Below are 18,238 nucleotides of genomic sequence, written 5' to 3' on the forward strand. Positions count from 1 at the left end.
GTGAAAGTGTTTCTTGTCCCTCAACAATTCTTTCTTGAACAACCTTTTCCATATTACCTATAACAGCAAATTTATGTTTCAGAAATTAGAAGTAGAGAATTACTTTCATTAATATCATTCTTCAGTGCCAATCTTCCAGTACTGGTGTCAATCCTTTCAGTTGCTGCTCAGGTTCTTCATGGCCACTTCTAATAGCTTTACCACCACTAGCATGAGCAACAGTCAATTGGTCGCCCCCATAAAGTGTGTCCCATGCCTTTAGCTTATGAACCTCATCAATATCTCCACTTTGCGATAGAACTTTTTCCACTTGTTTCAACTGAGGTACATATTGGTGATACTTCTCCATTATTTTGCACATTTCATCTAGTTTATTTTTATTGAATAATAATTGAACACCTAACATAACCTTCGATGAAAGGCATATCATAAATATAATATGTACATTGTTACATAGAAAACTTACTCTTGTTGATTTTTCCTTTATATTTCAGAATACAAGTGTGGAATGTGCCATGTTATTGAGTGAGAGTCTGACTTAAATCTCTCAACATGAGTGACAATGACCCTAAAACACACATGAAAAAAATTATATGAAGCTAGTATACATACATGTACTTACCATGATATCAATGTCACAAAAATGTTTTTGATTTGTACTGTCTTCTTTTGATGGTAGGATCATTTGTACATCAATCTCACCAGATGGAGGTAGCTCTGACAGACTACTTAAATCTACTCTATCTTTATTAGCATAGTAATGACAAGTGGTGAAATGCAGTGGTATAATCTATCCTCTGAAAGGTACGGCAAAAGTTGAAATCTATGTTATTGCCAACAAGTTTCAAACCATTCCAGCCATTAATCTGATTTGCATTAACCATCTCTGTAATAATATTTATTGATGTAAATTTGAGGTTATTATCATGTCAATACATATTACCTTAACTGTCAATATTCAAATCTTTTATTATAATGTTTTTGTCATCTTCATTAGCTATAACATCACACTAAATAGTACTATCATCAATTGGTTCATGAACATGATCAAAAGCTCCATCTAATGAATCATTATCTAAAATTTTATCCATATCCAAACTAAAAATCGCTTGCTCTTCCCCCTATAATGTAATATCACATTATATTTTTAAACATAATTATCACACACTTACATTATCATTGTCCCTTTGCTTTCTATGCTCTTCTTCAATATTATTCTATCTATTATCTCCATGCTTTTCAACTTCACCATCTTCAAAGTCAATGAAATCCATGTAATCAATCTCAGGTTGCTCTCTAGTATTAGTAATATCTTTTTTCTGTTATTAAAATTGTATTATGTATTTTTAAAATTATAATTATATTCTACCATTAGATTACTAAGTAATTCATCAGACCAATAATGAACATTCATGTCATGACTCTCGGAGAGACGTTCAATAAGTTTTAGAGTGTGTGATGAAGTTACCATTAAAGGTTGCAAGCAATTGAAGCACAATTAAAAAGTTAATAAATAATAAATAGGAATAACACAATATTAGCATACCTCCTTTGAAGACCCATTGCCATATAGCAAAATAGAAATTGCTCTCTAAACTAGTGACATTTGTCTAACTCTAGATTTCAATATCATACTTATGATGAGGCACACCACAACCTTCTTGTCTGAATCCTTACTCTGGATTATTGTGTTTAGCAGTTTCATCAAAGTTTGCTTCATTCGAGCTAATTCAATATAAATGGTGTCCCAGCTAATAAACTTAACACCTTCACAACTGTAGAATCATGATTGTTAGAACAAATTATTGACTTTGTTCCTTTTACAACTGATTTAGCCACTTCATTGACAATCAAATCTGAGGTATGTGATGATGTTGCAACAGAGGATGAAAATAAATTCAAGCTTCTATGTGCCAATTGTTTTACATTCTCTTTCAAAAGGGTGATTCCATATCACACGACTTTGTACCACATGGGTAGTGAACTTTAACCTAATATAAAATTATTATGTCAGTTGTATTTCAATTTAATAATAAACTTACAGTAAGAAGTTCATCCTGTTCCAGATTAGATGGTATCTCAACATCATGAGATGACTTTCTTTTTTTTGGTGGCGAAGTCTCAGCCTCACTATGTCTTACTCCTACTCCAAGGATATTGATCATGAGATGACTCTTTTTTTGGTGGCGGAGTCTCAGCCTCACTATGTTTTACTTCTACTCCAAGGATATTGCCAATGAGATTCATCAATTCTGTTTAAGTGTCTTCCACGTTCTTCCTTCACATCTTCAAATCTTCTGCCTTTTTTCTACATTTTTGACAGATAAGAGTAGTCTCTTCACTCTCCTGACATGTAGAGGACACTTTTTCATGGTAAAATTTCTGAGAGTTCATCTAAAATAATTGTGGCTATTTCTGACACTGGCCCAGGGATTCTTCTTTTACTCAGCACAGCCCTCATTAAAATCTTAGCAAAATCTTGATTGATATTATAAGATGATATAAGATGTCACATGAATAGGCATTTTGTAAAATCTTGCCTTGCACAATTTTGCAAGATCACTAGCAATAATTTGCATGATCTTACATAATTTTAATTACGTAAGATCACTTAAAATCTTATTTGCAAGATCTTTTATGTTCTTGAATTTAAAATGATCATGCAAGATTGCAGAATAATGTATGGTCATACGATTGTTGAAAGATCTTTTATGATTGCAAGATCAATTGTAAGTTAAAGATCTCACATTATGTCAAGACCTTGTAAGATTACAAGATCATGTGTGATTTAAAGATCTTAAATATTGTTGGCTATTGCAAGATTTTTCATGAACTCAAGATGATGTATGAAAAAATATCTATTGTTTGTAAGAATGCAAGATCATGTAAATTAGAAATATTGCATCATGTTAAGATTTTGTAGGATTGTAAGATCTTTTATGATTGCGAATCATGCATGAGTTCATGATCTTGCACTTTTATGGTTCTTATAAGATCTTTTGATCTTGAAAATAATCCACGATCATGCAGCATGAAAGATCATATGTGATCATGAATATTATATTTCAACAGCATCTTGAGTCATTCATGCATGATCTTGAAATATCATGCAAGAGAAGTGACGTCACAGGAAGTAAAGGACAACCCCCGATAGCCTTTTCTGGAAATACGGTATATAAAGAAAGCAAATTTTGAATCTAATTAAAGTCAATAAACATCATACATTATTATTAATACATTCATGCCATGTTAGATCTAAGCTAGATCTTACTGGATTATTATACTTATCAATTTTAATTAGAAGCTTTTTGTTAAATCAAACATCTTGCATAATATTGCAAGATCATAACTGATCCTTTCATGTAAAAAACCTGAGATCTTTGTTCCAAAATCATGAATAATCTTAAAATGAGATCTTTAAACATCTTACATTAAGATTATTGTGATCACTGGGGATCATGTAAGTTACCATGAAAGATCTTTGTTCCAAAATCATGGATGATATTAAAATAAGATCTTTCAAGATCTTACCTTAAGATTATTACGTGATCTTGATGGATCATGCAAGTGATCATGAAAGATCTTTGTTCCAAAATCATAAATGATCATGAAATAAAATCATGGATGAATCATATAAGATCTAAAATTACAATCAACACGTGATCACTTAGAGCCCACAAGATCATTGTTCCAAAACATGGTAAAATTATTAAATGTTGTGACTATGTGACTAAGATCTTACGTTAAAAATCAGGCATGACCTTGCTAAGATTTTTTATGAGGGAGTTCCACTCCTTATGTCTGCCTGACACAGAAAGCACACTACTGACGCCATCTTTTAATTATTATACAATTAAAAATAATCATTCATCCAAAACTGATTATTACGTGTCCTGCTGTTAATTCTCACAAACCAGCTAACTGTTGTCCTTTGAACAAGTAGATCTAATGCAATCTACCAGACCCTCCTTGCCGCTCCCTCCTCACTGTGGGAGAGGCTGGCTAAGCGAGAAAAGCCCAGTTGCTTAGAATTTTTTGCACAAGTAAAAATGATGATATAGGTGAGTGTATTTTTAAGTCACTGTATAGTGTGCGAGTGGGTGTGTGCTATGATAATAGATGCACTGGTTATTGTCTCTTCATCTTCTTCGCTGTCCTTTTCAATAAAGGTGGTTGCAGTACTTCATTAGAGTGAAGTATTCTAAAATGATGGTTTTCAAATGCCACACGGAGTCGATCGACACTGTCATATTTTTGTAAGACATCTCCGTGTTACTAAAGGCAACATGCAGAGATTTCTCTCCCGGTTCTCCAGGCAACGACATCCTACCTTCCACCTCTTCACCAATGGTAGAAGGTGATCTTCAAGCATGTGGAGTTAAGGTACGAATGTGGCAGATATGAAGGTATGTCTGTGACTGTGGTCTTTATGATAATCAATATAATGTAAGTGCTGCTAATTATTTATACCTAGCTGTGTGATGTCCTGATGGTTTAGTAATCTATTGCTGTCATATAATTTGACATACTCCTAATAGGGAGAACGTACCTGTGTATTTGATCCACATTTCACTAGCCTTCACTTTTAACAGTATATTTTTATGGCTTAGTGAATCTGCTGCTGTCAAAATTGCAGAGCAAAGGGTCCTCATGTTATATAGCTATACAAATAGAGTTCCATACATGTAATAAAAAAATATATACAATATCTTGCGAGCTTTCTGAATATGATGGCCAATGAATGAACCGCCATGATAGGCTTGTCACTCAACATTGATTAATGCCGATGCGTTATCAAGGGACTTAATAAAGAGCCCTTCATATTTTTCAAATCCTTTTTAGACTTGCCTTTGATGTTGAATGATGGCTCTTGCCTATAATAGAATAGAGACATGTCTTATAGTATGTTATGCTTAGATAAAATTACATTAGCTTTTATTTTTATGGTTTTCTGTATGAGGGATGTAACATTTTGTACAGAAGTATCTTGTTGAAGATTTGTAACGGTAAGCAGAGAAAAGCTAGTATTTGTTGGCCTTGGTTAGATTCACTTTGCAGTGTTGCTATCTCCTGCTGACATGAAGAAATTGCTGTTTTAGCCTCTAGATATAAAGCAAAAATTGCATGCAGTGTTATTGTATTTGTGACACTAATCGAGACAGTGACATTCCTCCTCTAAAGATTAAATAATCTTTGAAAAATGCCTAGCGTTATATGTTGACATGGTGGACAAACCTATGATGAAATTAATGTGGCAATAAAGTCAAGATTATCTTAAAATATCTTGAAAGAGAGGAACATCAAAGAAAGCTTTAGCAATTACATTATTATGTGGTTTAGCTATTTTGAGATTTGACCTGTCTCGTACAAACTCATCATACCTCTCGCTTAAGGTCAACAGTGTACGTGGTGCAACATTATGAGTGGATGTTTTTGTCTGTCGATCTATTTTTAATTGATTGTAAGCAATTAGACAACAGTGACTTTCATTAAAATATATTATAATTATAACTAAAGGAAAATGCAAATAAACAAACCACTAGCTCCAGATATGCCGTATATATTATAAAGATATTGATAGTCACCTGACATGAATATACGAATATTGTAGCTTCTATTTTCATTTATCATAAATAATGTTTCCACATATGATTGACTGACTTCCATTGTGACTGCTGTAGGTGTGAGATGGTCTGATGATACCTGTCAAGAGCAAGGTAGAGGTTGATAAAATTATCTGGAGCTTGAAACACAGAAAAAACGCAGCTGTTTAGGAGAGTTTGGTTTTTCTGTAATAATGATTTGAAATGAGACTTCTACAGAAGGGCCACCCTTACTTCCTCCTTGTTTTATCCAAATATCATTTCGTGGTATGACCCCATTATGCCAAGTAAGCTGGTCTAATCTGTTAATAATAATATATTAAGTATTATATTTTTACCGCTCCTTTTCATTTAACAGGTGAAAGATAACACTCCAAATCATCGACACAGGCAAAAGAATCAGGTCTTATCTCTCCGCTACCTTGTTGTGTTGTAAAGAAAAATGGTACTGCTTCTGCTCTCATTTGTATTTGCTCTACATAATTTTTAAATGAGTAAGCGCTACAATATTCTATTCACTCCTCCCCCTCTAAAAATTTCTCAAAAGGTGATTTTGTAGCTATTAACGATTTTCTGATTGACAAACATTGCGATGCTTTTTACATATTGAAGGCTGTGGTATACTATTACATTGCCTCTGAGTAGTGTCAGAGGTTTTTCCTTTGGTTCGACCTTCCCACTTTTCCAAATGTTTGGATGGCCATATTGGCCTTAAACTTAACAAGTTTCACCATCTCTGCAGGTGGGTGAGGCAACAGCAAAACCCAGCTGGGGTAAGGCTTTCTCTTTCTCACTGGTAAAACAGGACCTCCAGAAGGATATTCTGGAGGCCTGGGCTGCCTATAAAACTAACCTTGAGAGAATCAGGCATACTCTTGGGCCTCTTTCTATTCCTATTTTTATGTTACTTGATTCAGTCTCCTCACTCTTACTAAGTCAAAGCTGAACCGTTTAATTCATTTATGACTGTCTTTAGCTCTTACTCTGTTTTCACTGACTACTCCTTTCTTTCTAATCCTTCTAATTTTCTTATTGATCTCTTTTTTTATCTCTGATGTATACAAGATCCATGCTTCTTTCAAAGTATATAAAGCTTTTTGTCTTGATGGTATCTCCGCACACCTTTTGAAGCACTGTGCTGTTCCTCTATGTGAGCCAATACATCACTTGTTCTCACAATGGGTGGCTCAGTCATATTTTCCAAAAAAAAAGCGAGTCCACAAAGTTAGACCCATTATTAAAGCTTGGAATAAGTCTCTTAAAAACAATAATCAACCCATCTCATTTAAGTGTCATCTGAAAAGTTTTGAGCATTTAATTTTCAACCAAATCTACTATTATCTATCCTCCCATATCTGTTCTAGCCAATTTGGTTTCTACAGCATTGTGCCACTGTCCAAGATCTCCTTACTCATTTAAATTCAATTACTGTGAAACAGATGTTTGTTTACTTTGATAGTTGGAAAGCCTTTGACTCCATTTGTCATCACACTCTTTTACTGATAACAGAGCGTATGGAAGCTGTGAAAGTTGGTAGGTCAGAGAAGAAAATTGTGGCACGCAAAGCACGCAGCAATTTGCACCAAACCCCCTTTTGACAGCGCTAAAATATTCTTTTCCAGCCATTAGCTTAGCTTGCACTTTCAGAATATTAAAGTGCAGTCACTGTAATTTCAGGCACTTTGCTTCTTTCTACTGCCCTTTAAATCACTGGAATTGGTGAAATGATTGTAAAGTGTTGTGGTGTGATGTGAGGTCAGATGACGTCACAGGTCAAAGAATATAAATTACAAAATTTAGCTCTCTTATTCATTCCATTCCATTCCACACCGTTCGTTCTTCCATCTATCGATCGTTCTCTCTCGTCCTCTCTACTCTCTCTCGTTTCATCCACTCAATATAGTCTTCCTCAGTCCACCCAGTGATCTCACATATAGACTCTCTAGTTATCAATTGATTTGTATGCTAGCCTCATTACTATATCATTTCTGTACATTATTATTATACACTCCTCTTCACTTCTCAAATCTAATCTTTTGCTCTCTCCTCTGTATTCAAACACCAAGCAGTAGTACATACACTACTAGCAACAATTTGAAAGAGATCTCATTTTTATTGACTGCCAGTTTATTGAACATAGCAACCGCGTCATTTGGTGACCCGGACTGGTTGGTCATGGCTCATGGTGAGGAAGACGGCTCTAGCTCTGGCGCTGGTGGGAGTAGTGCTCCAGCTACTGTATAGTACGTTTCTCTCAAGCTACCTCCTTACTGGCCCGCGCATCCCTTGATCTGGTTCGCCCAGGTTGAGGTTCAGTTCAATACTAGGGGGATCTCTTCTCAAAAGACTAAGTACGACTACGTTGTCAGTTCCTTGTCTCCTGACATAGCTACAGAGGTACGCGACCTAATCATTAAACCCCCTACCTCAGACCAGTATAAGGCATTAAAAGCAGCACTGATTCAACGCATCGCTGCCTCACAACAGCTACGAATTCAACAGCTGTTTCAAGGAGAAGAACTATGAGACAGGAAGCCTACCCAGTTGCTCTGCCATATGGAACAGTTGCTGGGAGACCAGGGGTCAGAGCATACTGCTAAACTACTCAAGGAGCTCTTTCTACAACGCTTACCTTCTAATGTTAGAATGATATTGGCCTGAACCGCTGGAGACAATACTGTACAAGACTTAGCGGCTCTTGCTGATAAAATAGTAGAAGTGACGGGTCCCTCTCACCCTACTCCAATTAATAATGTCTCCACTCAGGTCAGCTAGCCTCTGAGCTTACTAAGTTACATGAGAAGGTAGCATACTTAAAGGAGATTGTTTGCTCTAACAGTCGCTCGCCCACCTCTCGAGGACATCATTGTTCACACTCCCCGAGGAGTGATCGCGACTCCCCTGCCCTGCGGCAGGCCTCTGATCTGTACTGGTACCACCAACGGTTTGGGGATCAAGCCAGGTAATGTCGAGAGCCTTGTTCCTGCCGCTCAGGAAACACTCCAGCCAGCTGTTGATGGCGACCGGCGTTGCTGGCCTTACTCTTTCTAGTCGCTTATGCAATATTTATGATCCTTCTACTGCTCTAAGGTTCCTCGTTGACACTGGAGCAGAGGTGAGTGTCATAACTCCCTCATCCTTGGATAAGCAGTGTCTACAGAAGCTCACTCTCCAGGCAGCTAACAACTCTTCCATCGCTACATATGGCAAGAGGTCTCTCACTCTCAACTTAAACCTCAGACGCAGTTTTCTGTGGGTATGTGTCATCGCTGACATTGCCATTCCTATACTGGGAGCTGATTTCTTACGACATTTTGGTTTGCTGGTGGATATGCAGTATCATTGATGACGACACTCATTTAGAGGTGAAAGGTCGACCTGCAAGACAACAGGCTCTCTGTGTAACGTTACTGCCCTCTTCACCACGGAATGCTTTTGAGGCAATACTGAAGGACTACCCTGTGGTATTGCAAACCTCCCCTTAGCAACCTGTTATACATACTGTCACACATTACATACAAACCACAGGACCTCCCATCCATTCAACCACCAGAAGACTTCCAACTGCTAAATTTGGTATTGCTAATAAGGAATTTAACCATATGATACAACTTGGAATAATCAGGCTTTCTTCTAGTTGTTGGTCTTCTCCACTACATATGGTACCTAAGAAATCTGGTGACTGGCGTCCCTGTGGCGATTATCGTCCTCTTATTGCCTGTACTGTGCCGGACAGATATCCCATAACGCACATTCACAATTTTTCCACTTCTCTCTATGGCAAGACCATATTCTCTATGTTGGACCTGGTACGAACCTACCACCAAATCCCAATCGAGCCAGAGGACATCCTCAAAACAGCCATTACAACACCGTTTGGCTAATTCGAATTCATCAGAATGCCCTTTGGACTTAGAAATGCAGCTCAGTCTTTTCAACAATTTATGGATCAGGTTCTTCGGGATCTGGATTTTGCCTATGCATATCAGAACGATGTTTTAATAGCAAGCTCTAGTCATGATGAGCACATACAACATCTACACGCTGTACTTAAACAATTCAGTGACCATGGTGTTGTTGTCAATCCTGGTAAATGTGAGTTTGGGGTACCACAGATCACTTTCCTGGGACATCTTGTCAACTGTCACGGTATTCGCCCTCTACCCGAAAAAGTGGAAGCACTTCGTTCCTTCCCACGACCCAGTACTCAACGTAAACTATATGAGTTTCTTGGACTCATTAACTTTTATAATCGTTTTATTTCTAGTTGTGCATATATTCTTTCTCCCCTTAATTCTTTTCTATGTAAAAACACAAACACAGTGAGATACAGCGGACTGAGGAAGCCATCGACGCCTTCGACACTATTAAAGAAACTCTCGTTCCAGCGACGTTACTTTTTCTTCCAATGACAAACGCCTCTCAGTATTGCTACAGATGCTTCAGATGTAGCAGTAGGAGCAGTACTTCAGCAGTATGTCCACAATAGTTGGCAGCCATTGGCATATTTCTCAAAATCTCTCAAACCAACCGAAAGACGATATAGCACCTTTGATCGAGAGCTATTGGGTATGTACTTAGCTGTGAAGCACTTTTGTTTTGCAGTGGAAGGTCGTCAATTTAATATACTAATCGATCATAAACCTCTCACTTATGAAACCTCTTTCCATTCTTCTAACCACTCTCCACATAGAATCAGACAGAACGACTACATATTACAATTCACTGCTGATATTTGACACGTAAAAGGATCAGACAATTCAGTAGCTGATGCCTTGTCTAGAGTCACTTATGGTGCTATTCATAATAATGCTCCACCTGTAGTGGACTTTGAGGAGCTATCACGTATACAGTCGACTGATGTTGAACTGGCTGAGCTACTGAAGTCTCCCTCACAACACTCGTTAGTGTTACGACAAACTCCTCTTTCCTTCAGCAATGGTACTATCATTTGCGATATTGCAACAGGTACACCACGTCCTTTTGTACTGCAGTCACTGAGACACTCTGTATTCACTACACTACATTCATTGTCGCACCCTGGCATTCGAGCTTCACAGCGATTGCTCACCAGTTGATTCGTATGGCCTGGAATCAATACTGATGTTCGTAAATGGACTCACCAATGTTTACATTGTCAACGAGCCAAAGTACGACACACAGTTACTCCTCTCTCGCGATTTCCTATTCCTCAACATAGATTCACTAATCTTCATATTGATCTGGTTGGACCACTCCCCCAATCTCAAGGATTCACATACTTGCTTACAATAGTGGATCAATTTACTCGTTGGGTGGAGGCAACTCCACTAGGAGATATCTCAGCTGATACTGTGGCCCAAGCTTTTGTCTCTACTTGGGTCTCTCGTTTCAGAACTCCTACTCTTATTACTACCGACCAAGGACATCAATTCGAATCAACTCTCAGGTCCCAACTGATGAAGATACTGGGTACTTACAGAAGTTGTACTACAGCGTACCACCCTAGTGCTAATGGATTAGTAGAGGGAGTACACAGACAACTCAAAGCAGCCATCAAATGTCTCCATTCACATAATGATTGGGTCTCAGGACTTCCCTGGATCCTCTTAGGATTTTGTACAGCAGTAAAGAAGGAACTCGGTTGTAGCAGTGCTGAATTAGTATATGGGACTACATTACAAGTTCCAGGGGAATTAATCTCTCCTACTCCAACTCCAGTCCCTGACCCAGCTTCATTTGCTACAAAACAATGTCAGAATATGCAATCTGTGAAAGCTATTCCCCCTCGTTCTCATATTCGTTCCTCTCATCTTTCTCATTCTCTTTCCTCTACTTCCTATGTTCTAGTACGACATGATGCTGTAAAGACGTCCCTGCAGCAGCCTTATGATGGACCCTATAAGGTTGTCAAAAGGAACACTAAATACTACACTATCCTGATGAATGGTCGCACTGTGAATATCTGTATTGATAGACTGAAACCTGCCTTTCTAGATGAAGACCAAGATACTGATGAAACTGATTCTAATCTCTCTCCCACACAGTCTCTTCCTATCTCCCCATCCCCTTCTTCTCCATTACCTCCTACAGCCTCAGCAGAGAAAACCACAAGGTCAGGACATAGGGTTCATTGGCCCAAACACTTAGCTACCTATTGTTAAGTTCCTATCGTTCGCATACTCACTGGGGGGAGGAGTAATGTGGTGTGATGTGAGGTCAGACGACATCACAAGTCAAGTAATATAAATTAAGAAATTTAGCTCTCTTATTCATTCCATTCCATTCCACTCCATTCGTTCTTCCATCTATCGATCATTCTCTCTTGTCCTCTTTAATCTCTCGTCTCGTTTCATCCACTATATGTTGTCTTCCTCAGTCCACCCAGTGATCTCACTTATAGACTCTCTAGTTATCAATTGATCTGTATGCTAGCCTCATTATTATATCATTTCTGTACATTATTATTATATACTCCTTCTCTTCACTTCTCAAATCCAATCTTTCCCTCTCTCCTCTGTATTCATACACCAAGCAGTAGTACATACACTACTAGCAACAATTTGAATCAGATCTCATTTTTATTGACCGCCAGTTTATTGAACATAGCAACCGCTTCAGTGTGGTGAATAACATTCTTAAGACACTAAGCAGTGAAAGCTTACAGAAGCAGAAAAAAGAAATGTTAACTCTTTGGCATAATGGGTGTGCTCAAGCACCCTTAGCAGCCCGATAAATGTGTCCCTGAATCGAGCTAAGATGTGTTCCAATTTTATATTTTCTTTGTTTCTAGTAGTAATATCCTTGGAGAGACATTGAAAAAGAGCCAGCACAATATCTTAGCCACTTGTCACTGGATTAATTTAAATAATATCAATGTAAATAGTGTAATAACACATTGGTTAATATTAGTTTTAATTTCAAAAATGGCAGCCCAATTGCCCAAACGGAATTATGGAAGTCTCTACCATGTTATCATCATGTTTACACTGACTAAAACTAGTAGCTATGCCAGTCTTGTCTAATTGCTTTGATCATAATGAAGTGAGAAATACTTTTAGAAGGACTAATATACAAAAGAATTATGTAGTTATGTTGAGTTGGTCAGGCAGATGCCCACCCAGGCCCACCCTTAGATACTCTCCTGACTGAAATTATGCTCATCTGGAGTCTGTGGCATTACCTGAGAGCATGTTTGGACAACAGGGTCCAGTTTGTTTCAGTAAAAAGCTGTCATTCTGGTTTATGCCTGTGACTTCTGGTGTACCACAGGGAAGCATTCCCCTCTGAATTCCTCTCTATTGCTGTATGGTGATGACAGTAAGTGTTGGAGGGCTATCTCCTGAAGCTGACTGTCTCCTTCAGGAGGATCTGGAGAGGATTGGGGAGTGCAATGAAATGAAGTTTTCACTGTGGCAAAACCTTTGTCATTAGGTTTTGTGGCCCTAGGTCAACTCCCTCCTCTGATATTATCCTTCCTAGTCTGGCATTGAGAGTGGCAGACATCTGGAAGTAGTTTTACGGACAATCTCTCTTGCTGTTTTCAAACAAGACTAGTTCTAAAAAGGCATATAACACTCTTGCTTTCTTGAGACACTTTCTCAGCTCAATCTACTCCAACTGATGTAAACATAAACTGTACTAGTCCTGATTATGTCAGAATTCACTTACTGTTCACCAGTTTCGAAACCTTTTCTAGGTAAGGATTTTATGACCTTGGAGCAATTTCAGAGACAAGCCATGAAGTATATATTTGATGACTACTCTTCCGACTACAGTTATAGGCTTTTGTCTTTCAGCTTGCTCCCTCTAAAGTACAGGCTTGAAATGATGTTTCTTTCTCTCCTCCCTGCAGCATCCCACCACACCTTTTAATGTCATGGACAATTTTTTTCCGTTATAGTAACACAAGATTCTGCTCTCATTGTAAGCTTTCCTGCAAGTTCCCTTTCTCATCTTCTCATCACTCATTTACTAAATTTCCCAGATTAGGGAACTGTCTTCAACCTATGGATTTAAACAAATCACTTAGCTTTATTAAATTAGACATGATAAAATGTTTTAAACTTTATTTTGTAGATAATGTTGACTCTACTCATCACTCCTTTCACTTTATTTGTTGATGCAGTTCCTGTTTCAAACTCCAATCCTCAATAAATCACCTTTAATATTTCTTTTCAATTTATTCAGGATGTTTTTTTTCTGATTAATTTTTCTTATTAATTTTTCTTATTATTTATCTTCTAAATTCTATTTTTTTACTTATTTACTTCTTTATTTATTTATTTTGTATTTCTTTACTAGGGGCCAGACCAGTTCTTGGCCTTCCTTGAGGAAGTCTGTCTTTTGTCTGCCTTCATTGTTACTATTACATGTTTTTGTCGCTCTAACAACTAAGACAAGGAGCACGTTTTCTTCCATTTCTCTGCCTCTCTTGAAAGAACGAGCTTAAAACCTACAGGGTACATAAAGTAGCACTTACAGACATATGCAGTTGCAGGGTTGGGCATTTAGGGGCAATGCGCAACAAAAAATCTGACCAGAAGTGTGGCATCATCATAATTCAGTTTTTTAATGGTTGATAAATAGTTAGTACATGTACAAATTTTTAATGAAAATATAATTATTAAGACTGCATAAATAGCAAGGTGATGAAGACAGACTAACTATAAAAGAAGATGGTAGGACTTTGGGGCCAATCACAGTGGGCCACAACAGCAAAACTAGGAAGCATGATCATTTCATTATTCTGTGTTATTTGACTGTTCTTTTCTTGTCAGTTGCAATGTCTGAAATACAAACTTCACTATGGTCCTTTGTGAATAAAAACAACAGATTACAAAGTGAATCTAGTAAGTACAGTAAAGAAGTCAATAATACAGATTTTCTCATAATTCTTACTTCTGGTCACTCTCGCTGAATCAGTTGATGATCATCAGTGTCAGTCTACAGCCTAGTTGCTACTGCGGTTGATACAGCTACAGTTTTTACAGCTACAGTTGATGTACAGTTAGTTGTTGCTCATTCTCCATCACCATATTCCTCTACTAATACAACTACTAGTACTATTACTACTACAGAAGTCAGGGTTGGAGCTACACTTCCCACTACTATATCACAGTCACCTTTGCTACCAAAATGTAAGGGCTGACATGGACATGGGTAGGCACTGGATATCTTACTGACTAGTTTACTATCTGCATACAAAATTCATTCCAGATACACAAAAGTGTGAACACATGCTTGGCACATGCGCAAAAACTCACCCTAGACCTGTTGTGTCTTGTGTCCGGACTTACCGTTTTTCACCTCTTGTCCTCCTTGAGTGAAATAATGGGTGCCAGAAGAATTATAGTGTGGGACTACTTTCAACAAATATTACAGGGAAACAAACCGCCGCATGTCTGATGCACTCTCTGTGCTGATTTAACACTAGCTTACTGTGGCGAGACTGGAAATATGCTTAATTATTTAGAAATGAAGCACCCATCCTCACTGAAACAAAATTCAAGCAGAGATGGGATGAAACAACAAACTCGTCTGTCTTAAGTCATGTTCAACTGAGAGATTGGCTCAAACAACTAAATTTATTACCATGTTTGTTGCTATAGACCTTTGCTCGCTAGCAGTTGTAAATGGCCATAGATTTAAGGCACTAGTGACACTCTTGGAGACGGGTTACAATGTAGCATCTAGGGCACATTTTACAGCAACTTGTCTTTCAGAGTACCAACTATTGAAGACACAGCTAATGCCCACATTACAGCTGCGTCATGTTTCCTTTACCACAGATGTTTGGGCAAGCTGAGCGACTCAGGCATACATCACTCTCACCTATCATTGGATAGATAATGACTAGAAACTCAACAGTAAAGTTCTTTTCACAGCTGAAATGCCCAAAATGCATATGGGAATAAATTTTGCTGAACGTCTTAAACAGGTGGTGTAGATTGGAGAATATCTGATGATACTATTGTGAATACTGTTCATGACAATGCTAGTAACATGACTAACGCTATTGCTACTGTTACTTGGGGAAGTACTCCATGTGTAGCTCACACCTTGCAACTAGCTGTCATGAAAGGATTAGAAGTCAGTGAAATTTCTGGAGTCACTGTTGTCTGTAGTAAACTTGTGGGTCAATTTAAGGACAGTCTTGGAGCTGCTGTCGCTCTAAAAGACAAACAATATTTTCAGATCACCGCCTTATTCAGGACGTCTCCACTAGGTGCAATTCCATATACAGTGGAACCACCCAATAACGAAACTTTTGGGACACAAGAATTTTATCATTACATAAAGGTTTTCATTAAAGGGAAGTTTTGTAAATGAGGTATCCCAAATGTGAGACTTGAATTCTTATAGAAAATGAGGGGCAGTAGACAGCAAAGTAAGCTGGGTAACAATTTGCTGAACAACAAAAGAGAATAAGAAAATCAGTTTGCAGAATATGCAACGATAATTGACCAAAAGGTACCGTTTGACGCATTATTAAATTTATCAGCATAGTGATAGTAAGTCAACTTGCACGTTTTTGGTCAAAAAAAAGATTTTTGCACAAATTATTTATAAAGACAATAAGCTATGATTTGATGCCAAAGATGCTGCTGTACTCCAGAGAAAGTAGCTACTAGATCCTCTAGCCATTAATGTGCACAGAGCGAGTCACACGGCCCATGAAACTGAGGTAAATGGGGCGTCATGGCGACAATCAGTATCCTAGCAATTTACCATGGTTACAAGCAAATATTAACAGCTGGTACTGTTTCTTGATGGAAGCAGCAAGGCAAATTGCTCTCTTACTGAATGAGGAGGAAGGTCATAAGTCAAGCATCACAAGCAGGGTGCTGCTTGAGATGCTGCATGACTATTTCAACGACGAGGAGTCAGGTAAAAACATTGCAAAAGCTACAAATGCCAATTACCACACCGCAATGAATACTTACATACTTAACACCTACTTAGCACTACAATCTATTCTACTTACCTAAAATAACATTGTTAATTATGATAACAATACAACAATAAGGACAGTAATACTACATGTATTGTAGCATTAAAAATTATACTTTATTATTATAAAAAAAATAGACAAAGTGATGGAAGATGAAAGCGGCAGCGATAACGAGGACATTGATCACGGTGGTGAGCTACAAATTAATGGAGAGCTAGAGTGAAGTGGATTGACTGTTATGAGTGATGACTTACCAGGAGACATGGAGATGGAAGTGAGTGGTATTGAAAAGCCTGAAGATTTGGAGACTGCAGGAGTGAGAGGGATTGAGGAACCAGTACAGGTACTTGTAGAGGTTGAGAGAGAGGTGGACATGGAAAGTGAAAGACTTTCTTCAGGCTGGTTGTGGTTGCTCTGACAGCTGCTGGAGAAAGTTTGAACCATCTTACTTGAGAGCAGCCAGAACCAGCTTGTTGGAGCTGTCTTCCCATGAGTTAGACATGGTTCTGATGGGACAGATAATGGCTGGAACATACTGTGGTGAGAGTACCAGCAACAACAAGAAACTCGATATTAGAGTGAGACAGAGGAACTTCACTACATTCACTGATGGGGGAATGAAGGTCAGTCACTTTCTTAAACTAAAATAAAATGAAACAGTACTGTACAGGTGTGTAAAGACACTTGCATGTTTATTTATGGCATTGGGAAGAAAGACTGAGAAATGTCAGGAAGTCTTTTTTAGAGAATGGGTTGACCTCTAGGTATGCCTCATTCTAAATTGACACTTATTTTAGAGTACATGAAAACACTGGGAAAACACCCAGGCTGCACTTTCTGCTGACAGTATGAAAGAGATTGTCAAGTTCATAAAGAACTATGCAGAGGTGCATGCTATACTGCTACATTGGCATATTCCTGGTGTGAAAGATTATGCTAAGACCCATTTACTGCCATTAAGTACGACAACTATGGGGGTGTACAAGGATGATGTCAAAGCAGTAACAGGAAAGGTTTGTACTTACAATTGTTTTCTTTCATACTGGAGAAAGCATGTGCCTGACATTCGTGTCATGAAGGCCATGTTAGACCTACGGTATAAGACAAAAAAAAGTTCACGTTTTTACACTGTAAAACGATCGTTCAACGAAACAATCCGTACCGTATTTCTTTTGGTTTCGTTTAAACTTAGTTGCTACGACAACTTGCTGCACGTGTTCTAATTAGCGTAATTAAAATAATTGACCGCACCCTTATATTGGAAAATGGCTGTGTTCACTTCTTACCAGAAGGCTAGGATCCTTTATTATTACAGTAAAGGCTTTAAAGCTCCTACTATTTATCAGAAATTGCTCGAGGAAGGCAAAGATCTAAGTAGAGAAGGAATCCACAAGTTTTTGGTGAGATTTTTAGAGCGCGGTTGTATGCTGAGAAAACCTGGTAGTGGCAGGCCTTCTAAGATAACGGCTGACATAAAAAAGATTGGAGACGATCAGATGGAGGTCGATGATGAAACATCTGCTCACCAGCTACACGCACTGTTAGTGAGCAAAGGCTACAGCATAAATTTAAGAACTGTGCTGCGGTGTAGGACATCACTTGGTTGGACATTCAGAGGAAGCGCTTACTGTCAGGTAATAAGAGAAGTGAACAAGAGGAAGAGACTAGAATGGGCTGTACAAAATAAGGATGAAGACTTTAT

This window comes from Amphimedon queenslandica, unplaced genomic scaffold (genome assembly GCF_000090795.2).
Source record: "Amphimedon queenslandica unplaced genomic scaffold, v1.1 AMPQUscaffold_13458, whole genome shotgun sequence".
Lineage (NCBI taxonomy): Eukaryota > Metazoa > Porifera > Demospongiae > Haplosclerida > Niphatidae > Amphimedon > Amphimedon queenslandica.